Below are 10,091 nucleotides of genomic sequence, written 5' to 3' on the forward strand. Positions count from 1 at the left end.
CACATAAACCTATAGCCAACCCTGCCTAAATCCCAACAGAATCTGCCTACATTCCAAGTTAATGCAAGTAAATGGGGTACATTATACCACATACACATGCAATGGAAAGAAATCTGTGTGTGATAATGAATAGAGATGAGCGAGCACCAAAATGTTCGGGTGTTCGTTATTCGGAACGAACTTCCCGCGATGCTCGAGGGTTCGTTTCGAACAACGAACCCCATTGAAGTCAATGGGCGACCAGAGCATTTTTGTATTTCGCCGATGCTCGCTAAGGTTTTCATGTGTGAAAATCTGGGCAATTCAACAAAGTGATGGGAACGACACAGCAACGGATAGGGCAGGCGAGGGGCTACGTGTTGGGCTGCATCTCAAGTTCCCAGGTCCCACTATTAAGCCACAATACCGGCAAGAGTGGGCCCCCCCCCCTCCCAACAACTTTTACTTCTGAAAAGCCCTCATTAGCATGGCATACCTTTGCTAAGCACCACACTAGCTACAACAAAGCACAATCACTGCCTGCATGACACTCCGCTGCCACTTCGCCTGGGTTACATGCTGCCCAACCGCCCCCCCTCCCCCCCCCCCACAGCGCACACCAAAGTGTCCCTGGGCAGCCTTCAGCTGCCCTCATGCCACACCACGCTCATGTCTATTTAGAATTGCGTCTGCCATGACGAGGGACCGCAGGCACACACTGCAGAGGTTGGCACGGCTAGGCAGCGACCCTCTTTAAAAGTGGCGGAGCGATAGCCCACAATGCTGTACAGAAGCAATGAGAAATAGAATCCTGTGCCACCGCCATCAGGAGCTGCACACGTGGGCATAGCAATGGGGAACCTATGTGCCACACACTATTCATTCTGTCAAGGTGTCTGCATGCCCCAGTCAGACCGGGCTTTTTAATTCATAGACACAGGCAGGTACAACTCCCTATTGTGAAGTCCCTGTCGACCCACAGCATGGGTGGCTCCCTGGAACCCACCGGCGGTACACAGAAATATCCCATTGCATTGCCCAACACAGCTGAGGTAGTAATGTCGTGCTTAATGCAGGTGGGCTTCGGCCGACACTGCATGCCCCAGTCTGACTGGGGTTCTTTATAAGTGTACAGATGTAGTAAAAACTCCGTGTGCACCTACAGCATGGGTGGGTGCCAGGAAGCCACCGGCGGTACATAGAAATATCCCATTGCATTGCCCAACACAGCTGAGGTAGTAATGTTGTGCTTAACCCTTTCCAATCCAATTTGTATATGGTTTTCCTAGGGGGCTTACTCTTTTTCTGCTGTTATACAACGGCGCTATATGCTGGCTAAAGCCAGTACTGCATGAGCTGACACGTAGGATAGGCTCCGACAGCAGAGAGGCTGGCAATATACAGTAAGAGAACCCCGACGGACGTCTACCAACAACGGAGCTGTACAGCCTTAAACCCTAATGTCTTCACAGGTCACACAGTGGACTGGAAAGGGTTAATGCAGGTGGGTTTCGGCCCACACTGCATGCCCCAGTCAGACTGGGGTTCTTTACAAGTGGACACATGTAGGTTAAACTCCCTGTAGACCCACTGCCTGGGTGGGTGCCAGGAAGCCACCGGCGGTACATAGAAATATCCCATTGCATTGCCCAACACAGCTGAGGTAGTAATGTCGTGCGTAATACAGGTGGGCTTCGGCCCACACTGCATGGCCCAGTCAGACGGGTTCTTTAGAAGTGTACAGATGTATTAAAAACTCAGTGTGCACCTAGAGCATGGGTGGCTCCCTGGAACCCACCGGCGGTACATAAAAATATCCCATTGCATTGCCCAACACAGCTGAGGTAGTAATGTCGTGCTTAATGCAGGTGGGCTTCGGCCCACACTGCATGCCCCAGTCAGACTGGGGTTCTTTACAAGTGGACACATGTAGGTTAAACTCCCTGTGGACCCACTGCCTGGGTGGGTGCCAGGAAGCCACCGGCGGTACATAAAAATATCCCATTGCATTGCCCAACACAGCTGAGGTAACGTCAGCTGTAATGCAGGTGGGCTAAAAATTAATTTGATTACACTGTAGGCGAGGGCCCACAAAAATTGCTGTATCAACAGTACTAATGTACATCCCAAAAATTGGCCATGGCCAGCCAAGAGGGCAGGTGAAACCCATTAATCGCTTTGGTTAATGTGGCTTAAGTGGTAACTAGGCCTGGAGGCAGCCCAGTGTAACGAAAAATTGGTTCAAGTTAAAGTTCCAATGCTTTTAAGCGCATTGAAACTTATAAAAATTGTTCTGAAAAATTATTTGAGTGAGCCTTGTGGCCCTAAGAAAAATTGCCCGTTCAGCGTGATTACGTGAGGTTTCAGGAGGAGGAGCAGGAGGAGGAGGAGGAGGAATATTAGACACAGATTGATGAAGCAGAAATGTCCCCGTTTTGGATGGTGAGAGAGAACGTAGCTTCCATCCGCGGGTGCAGCCTACGTATTGCTTACGTATCGCTGCTGTCCGCTGGTGGAGAAGAGAAGTCTGGGGAAATCCAGCCTTTGTTCATCTTGATGAGTGTTAGCCTGTTGGCACTGTCGGTTGACAAGCGGCTACGCTTATCTGTGATGATTCCCCCAGCCGCACTAAACACCCTCTCCGACAAGACGCTAGCCGCAGGACAAGCAAGCACCTACAGGACATACAGCGCTAGTTCAGGCCACATGTCCAGCTTCGACACCCAGTAGTTGTAGGGGGCAGAGGCGTCACCAAGGATGGTCGTGCGATCCGCTACGTACTCCCTCACCATCCTTTTACAGTGCTCCCGCCGACTCAGCCGTGACTGGGGAGCGGTGACACAGTCTTGGTGGGGAGCCATAAAGCTGGCCAGGCCCTTAAAGACTGTTGCACTGCCTGGGATGTACATGCTGCTCGATCTACGCACATCCCCTGCTACCTTGCCCTCGGTACTGCGCCTTCTGCCACTAGCGCTGTCGGCTGGGAATTTTACCATCAGCTTGTCCGCAAGGGTCCTGTGGTATAGCAACACTCTCGAACCCCTTTCCTCTTCGGGAATCAGAGTGGGCAGGTTCTCCTTATACCGTGGATCGAGCAGTGTGTACACCCAGTAATCCGTCGTGGCCAGAATGCGTGCAACGCGAGGGTCACGAGAAAGGCATCCTAACATGAAGTCAGCCATGTGTGCCAGGGTACCTGTACGCAACACATGGCTGTCTTCACTAGGAAGATCACTATCAGGATCCTCCTCCTCCTCCTCCTCCTCAGGCCATACACGCTGAAAGGATGACAGGCAATCAGCCGGTGTACCGTCAGCAGCGGGCCAAGCTGTCTCTTCCCCCTCCTCCTCATCCTCCTCATGCTCCTCCTCCTCCTCCTGTACGCGCTGAGAAATAGACAGGAGGGTGCCCTGACTATCCAGCGGCATACTGTCTTCCCCCGCCCCCGTTTCCGAGCGCAAAGCAGCTGCCTTTATGGTTTGCAGGGAATTTCTCAAGATGCATAGCAGAGGAATGGTGACGCTAATGATTGTAGCATCGCCGCTCACCACCTGGGTAGACTCCTCAAAATTACCAAGGACATGGCAGATGTCTGCCAACCAGGCCCACTCTTCTGAAAGGAATTGAGGAGGCTGACTCCCACTGCGCCGCCCATGTTGGAGTTGGTATTCGACTATAGCTCTACGTTGTTCATAGAGCCTGGCCAACATGTGGAGCGTAGAGTTCCACCGTGTGGGCACGTCGCACAGCAGTCGGTGCACTGGCAGCTTAAAGTGATGTTGCAGGGTGCGCAGGGTGGCAGCGTCCGTGTGGGACTTGCGGAAATGTGCGCAGAGCCGGCGCGCCTTTACGAGCAGGTCTGACAAGCGTGGGTAGCTTTTCAGAAACCGCTGAACCACCAAATTAAAGACGTGGGCCAGGCATGGCACGTGCGTGAGGCTGCCGAGCTGCAGAGCCGCCACCAGGTTACGGCCGTTGTCACACACGACCATGCCCGGTTGGAGGCTCAGCGGCGCAAGCTAGCGGTCGGTCTGCTGTGTCAGACCCTGCAGCAGTTCGTGGGCCGTGTGCCTCTTATCGCCTAAGCTGAGTAGTTTCAGCACGGCCTGCTGACGCTTGCCCACCGCTGTGCTGCCACACCGCGCGACACCGACTGCTGGCGACATGCTGCTGCTAACACATCTTGATTGCGAGACAGAGGAGGAGGAGGAGGGTGCTTTAGTGGAGGAAGCATACACCTCCGCAGATACCAGCACCGAGCTGGGGCCCGCAATTCTGGGGGTGGGTAGCGCGTGAGCGGTCCCAGGCTCTGACTCTGTCCCAGCCTCCACTAAATTCACCCAATGTGCCGTCAGGGAGATGTAGTGGCCCTGCCCGCCTGTGCTTGTCCACGTGTCCGTAGTTAAGTGGACCGTGGCAGTAACCGCGTTGGTGAGGGCGCGCACAATGTTGCGGGAGACGTGGTCGTGCAGGGCTGGGACGGCACATCGGGAAAAGTAGTGGTGACTGGGAACTGAGTAGCGCGGGGCCGCCGCCTCCATGATACTTTTGAAGGACTCAGTTTCCACAACCCTATACGGCAGCATCTCAAGGCTGATGAATTTTGCTATGCGGACGGTTAACGTTTGAGCGTGCGGGTGCGTGGCGGCGTACTTGCGCTTGCGCTCGAACACTTGCGCAAGCGACGGCTGAACGGTGCGCTGAACTACACTGCTGGATGGGGCCGAGGACAGCGGAGATGAGGGTGTGGGTGCAGGTCATGAGGCGGTAGTGCCTGTGTCCTGAGAGGGGGGTTGCATCTCAGTGGCAGGTTGGGGCACAGGGGGAGAGGCAGGGGTGCAAACCGGAGGCGGTGAACGGCCTTCGTCCCACCTTGTGGGGTGCTTGGCCATCATATGTCTGCGCATGGTGGTGGTGGTGAGGCTGTTGGTGTTGGCTCCCCGGCTGAGCTTTGCGCAACAAAGGTTGCACACCACTGTTCGTCGGTCGTCAGGCGTCTCTGTGAAAAACTGCCAGACCTTAGAGCACCTCGGCCTCTGCAGGGTGGCATGGCGCGAGGGGGCGCTTTGGGAAACACTTGGTGGATTATTCGGTCTGGCCCTGCCTCTACCCCTGGCCACCGCACTGCCTCTTGCAACCTGCCCTGCTGATGCCCTTGACTCCCCCTCTGAAGACCTGTCCTCCTGAGTAAGCGTTGCACACCAGGTGGGGTCAGTCACCTCATCGTCCTGCTGCTCTTCCTCCGAATCCTCTGTGCGCTGCTCCCTCGGACTTACTGCCCTTACTACTACCTCACTGCAAGACAACTGTGTCTGATCGTCATCGTCCTCCTCACCCACAGAAAGTTGTTGAGACAGTTGGCGGAAGTCCCCAGCCTCTTCCCCCGGACCCCGGGAACTTTCGAATGGTTGGGCATCAGTGACGATAAACTCCTCTGGTGGGAGAGGAACCGCTGCTGCCCAATCTAAGCAGGGGCCCGAGAACAGTTCCTGGGAGTGTTCCCGCTCCTGAGCAGGTGTTATTGTAGTGGAGTGAGGAGGCTGGGAGGAAGGAGGAGCAGCAGACAGAGGATTCGGATTGGCAGCAGTGGACGGCGCAGAACTGCGGGTAGACGATAGGTTGCTCAAAGCACTTTCTGCCATCCAGGACAGGACCTGCTCACACTGCTCATTTTCTAATAACCGTCTCCCGCGTGGACCCATTAATTGGGCGATGAATGTGGGGACGCCAGAAACGTGCCTCTCTCCTAATCGCGCAGCAGTCGGCTGCGACACACCTGGATCAGGAGCTTGGCCTGTGCCCACACCCTGACTTGGCCCTCCGCGTCCTCGGCCGCGTCCACGTCCTCTAGGCCTACCCCTACCCCTCAGCATGCTGTATTACCAGTGATTTGATTTCACAGGCAGGAAATAAATTGGCGCAAGACTGCAGGCCAAATATAATTTTTGCCCTTTTTGAAAAACGAAAGGCCCCACTGCCTCTAGTGAATGAATTATCTAAGTTTAATAACTGTGCTGTGTCCCTGCTAATGTGTCACAGAACGTGAGGGTAGCAGAGTTATTATAACTCTGGCAGAGCAGGTATTTTTTTCCCAATTAAGGAAAGCAAATGGCGAAGCCAGCAGTAAAGCGTAGCTGGGTGCGTCTGATTTAGCAATGTTGTTCACGCAGCTCACACGTCTCCACCGCCCTTAGGACGGACAGAGGCTGGACAAATAGATTTGTTTTCAGTTTTTTTTCCACCAAAAGGCAGCACTGCGTATATTCAATGAACATGAGAAGTTTAATAACTGTGCTGTGTCCCTGCTTATGTGTCACAGAACGTGAGGGTAGCAGAGTTATTATAACTCTTGGAGAGCAGGTATTTTTTTCCCAATTAAGGAAAGCAAATGGCGAAGCCAGCAGTAAAGCGTAGCTGGGTGCGTCTGATTTAGCAATGTTGTTCACGCAGCTCACACGTCTCCACCGCCCTTAGGACGGACTGAGGCTGGACAAATAGATTTGTTTTCAGTTTTTTTCCACCAAAAGGCAGCACTGCGTATATTCAATGAACATGAGAAGTTTAATAACTGTGCTGTGTCCCTGCTTATGTGTCACAGAACGTGAGGGTAGCAGAGTTATTATAACTCTTGGAGAGCAGGTATTTTTTTCCCAATTAAGGAAAGCAAATGGCGAAGCCAGCAGTAAAGCGTAGCTGGGTGCGTCTGATTTAGCAATGTTGTTCACGCAGCTCACACGTGTCCACCGCCCTTAGGACGGACAGAGGCTGGACAAATAGATTTGTTTTCAGTTTTTTGGCACCAAAAGGCAGCACTGCGTATATTCAATGAATAATAACTGTGTTTTCGCCCTGCCTATACAATTCTTTCCCTGCAGTATCAATGGAGGGTGCAATGGTCTGCAGAGGCGATTTTGAGAAGCAAAAAAAAATGCAGCACAGCTAACAGCAGCCTGGACAGTACTGCACACGGATAAATATGGCCCTAGAAAGGACCGTTGAGGTTCTTGAAGGCTACACTCACTCCTAACACTCTCCCTGCCTATGCAGCACTTCTGTCCCTAATGCCAGGTGCAACGGTCTGCAGAGGCGATTTTGAGAAAAAAAAAATTGCCACTGCTAACAGCAGCCAACACACAGCTATCAGTGGCCCTAATAAGGACCTTTGGGGGGTCTTGAAGCCTACACTAACTACCAATTCTTTCCCTACAGCAGCTCCGGTACAAACAGCACTGTCCCTCATCTAACTCACACCGCATCTGAGCCGAGCCGCGGGAGGGGCCGACTTTTATGTTCGGGTGACACCTGATCTTCCCAGCCACTCACTGCAGGGGGGTGGTATAGGGCTTGAACGTCACAGGGGGAAGTTGTAATGCCTTCCCTGTCTTTCAATTGGCCAGAAAAGCGCGCTAACGTCTCAGGGAAGGAAGTGAAAATAACCAGAACACCGCATGGTGTTCGTTACGAATAACGAACATCCCGAACACCCTAATATTCGCACGAATATCAAGCTCGGAAGAACACGTTCGCTCATCTCTAATAATGAACGCACTGCAAATAATGAGCGCAATTTTATAATGAGACTAAATAAATGTGCAGATCCAGTGGCAGATCCGTTGAAGAAAACCCAATTTTAGCTTCAGAAGTCTGCTGAGGATTCTTTGAAAATAATCCAACGTGTGAATATAATGGAGCACTGGGTTCTCAAATACAGTTTTAGATCATTATCTTTTAGCTAAAGCCAGGATTCTAAAACAAGGAAGAGCGTTCCATAATTGTTTAGTCTCACCCTTCAAATTCTGACCTGTTGCTCTTCTAATGGGTGAGCAAAATGGGCTTGTTTTACTTGTTTAACTGCTTTGTAACACACATAGCCCATGTAGTTAACCTGTATGTAGCCATATATTGCATATGCTGTGTACGCAGCGAGAAGCCAAACCCACTCTATATGCAGCGTCCGAGGAGCAGGCCCACATCCGTGACGATAGTGGGGTAGAGTTGGGCCTTGTCATAGGGCTCTACCATCTCCTCCCCTGAGGGTAGCACGGGACCCGTCCAAGTTACCATTAGAGAGGCTTTCACGGGGGTAACCCAAAATGTGGTTTATCTTAAACAGTCCTGTCACTCGTGACGCCAACGTTCCTTCCTCTGCAGTGAATCTGGATGATGAAATAAGTGGTCCACACACACAGGGAAACTTTTAAGGAGCAAAACCAGGAATGGTCAGCAGTGCTCGTTTTCCAACAAAAGCATAAACTCACGCCAGCAGGAAAATGGTGCAATATCACAAGGTCGTGCGACAGGGAGGAAATCACAGCACATCAGAAGAATCCACAGTCCAAGTTATCTGTGGGGTTCTGTTCCCAGCCAAACTCCTTTACTCTCACCAGCTCTCAACTGGTCGGCACTCATATTTGGCAGGCAGGCTCTCCACGCTGCTTGGCGGTTCCACTCTCTCTCTTCCTCTCAGCGGTTAAGGATATCGTTGGCATCTCCTGGGTAAAGCAGGCCCAGGGTAGGCTGGGGATACCTTTTAGCTGCTTCCATTCCAACCTACACAGAACTGAAGGTGTCTGTGTGGCTCACTTGCAGATCCTCACAATGCTCCTCACTCTTGCAAGACCAGAACAGACCCACCCTTGCACACACCTTGCAATCCCATATCCATAGCACGATCACGTGACAAACAATAACATACATTTTCCAGACATCTCACATACCAGACAGTTAACCCATTCAGTGCTGCAGCTATGCAATACACATCATATTCATGCAACATGAAAGACACTGACAACACATAGGCACGAGCCAAATGCATTGATACATTATGGAGGGGCCCCGTTAACTCCGGGCCACTATACTTACACAGCGGGTATCGGCTGTCTCTGACACCCGACACCCACCAGCAACAGCCAGGATGGGACATAACTGTGATCAAGGCCATTATCTCCTTAAATGTCCCAATCATAACTTAGATGTCCTGAACAGCCCCGTCGTGATAAGATCACGGTTGTCGTCCAGATATCATGGCAGCTTTGGCCCTTCTGAAAGTTCCCAGGGCTGTCATGATCACTTGCCTATTAAAGATGTGCCTGTAGTCTGTGGCACATCTTTAATAGGAAGCCTGTTAAAATATAGTATAATACAGTACATAAAAGTAAAATACAGTAGAAGTAAAATAAAGATATTTTTAGATTATTATAAAAATAAAAAATGTTAAAAAACCCCTTTCTCAATCATAAAAGATAGAAATGTTAAAAAAAATCTAAAAACTGACCCACAGAATAAAAATAAGATGTCACTCTTACTGCGCCATAAATATTGTAAAAATAAACCCCTCCCCCCCTCCAAAAAAAATAGTTCGATTGTGAGGGTTCTCCTATTTCGCCACATTTAGAATTTTTTTTTTAAATCTTCCCACACATTACATGATTATGTTAATTGGTACTTTTGAAAAATAGAACTTGTCCTGCAAAAAACAAATCCTCATGTAGATAGGTCACCTGAAAAATCAAAAAGTTATGATTTTTTGAAAGTGCGGATACAAGTACTGTATAATATGACCTGGACGCAGACACATCAATCTCCCTTGGTCATGAAAGGGTTAAAATAGGTTATTTTTCCCATTTGTATCTCGAGTGCAGAATGCTCTGTCCCTGTAAATCCAGCATTTTTACCACTGTTATTCAATCTATGGTTATGTCCTATAGATGCAATAACCTTTTCAAACACAAGGTGGCGCTACTTCCTCTTTAAAAGAATTAACTGCTGGATGCCGTTACCTCACAAGAAGAGGGTTCTTTTCTATACAATAAAAAAAAGTATATTGACATATAATGGCTAAAAAGATACTGTTGATCAACTTCATTTATCTCGCTACACTCACCTGCAACCACTAACCTGTCACACTGTTAACCTCATTAGGACCGGGCCATTTTAACCACTTAAGAACATGGCCCGTTCTTTTTCCCCCCATTTTCAGTTTTTCCTCCCCCCTTTTAAAAAATCGTAACTCTTTTATTTCTCCATTGACATAGATGTCTGAAGGCTTGTTTTTTGCAGGTCAAGCTGTATTTTTGAATGCCGCGGCACAGCCAATTCATAAATCCCACCTC

Source organism: Eleutherodactylus coqui, chromosome 12 (genome assembly GCF_035609145.1).
Source record: "Eleutherodactylus coqui strain aEleCoq1 chromosome 12, aEleCoq1.hap1, whole genome shotgun sequence".
Taxonomy (NCBI): domain Eukaryota; kingdom Metazoa; phylum Chordata; class Amphibia; order Anura; family Eleutherodactylidae; genus Eleutherodactylus; species Eleutherodactylus coqui.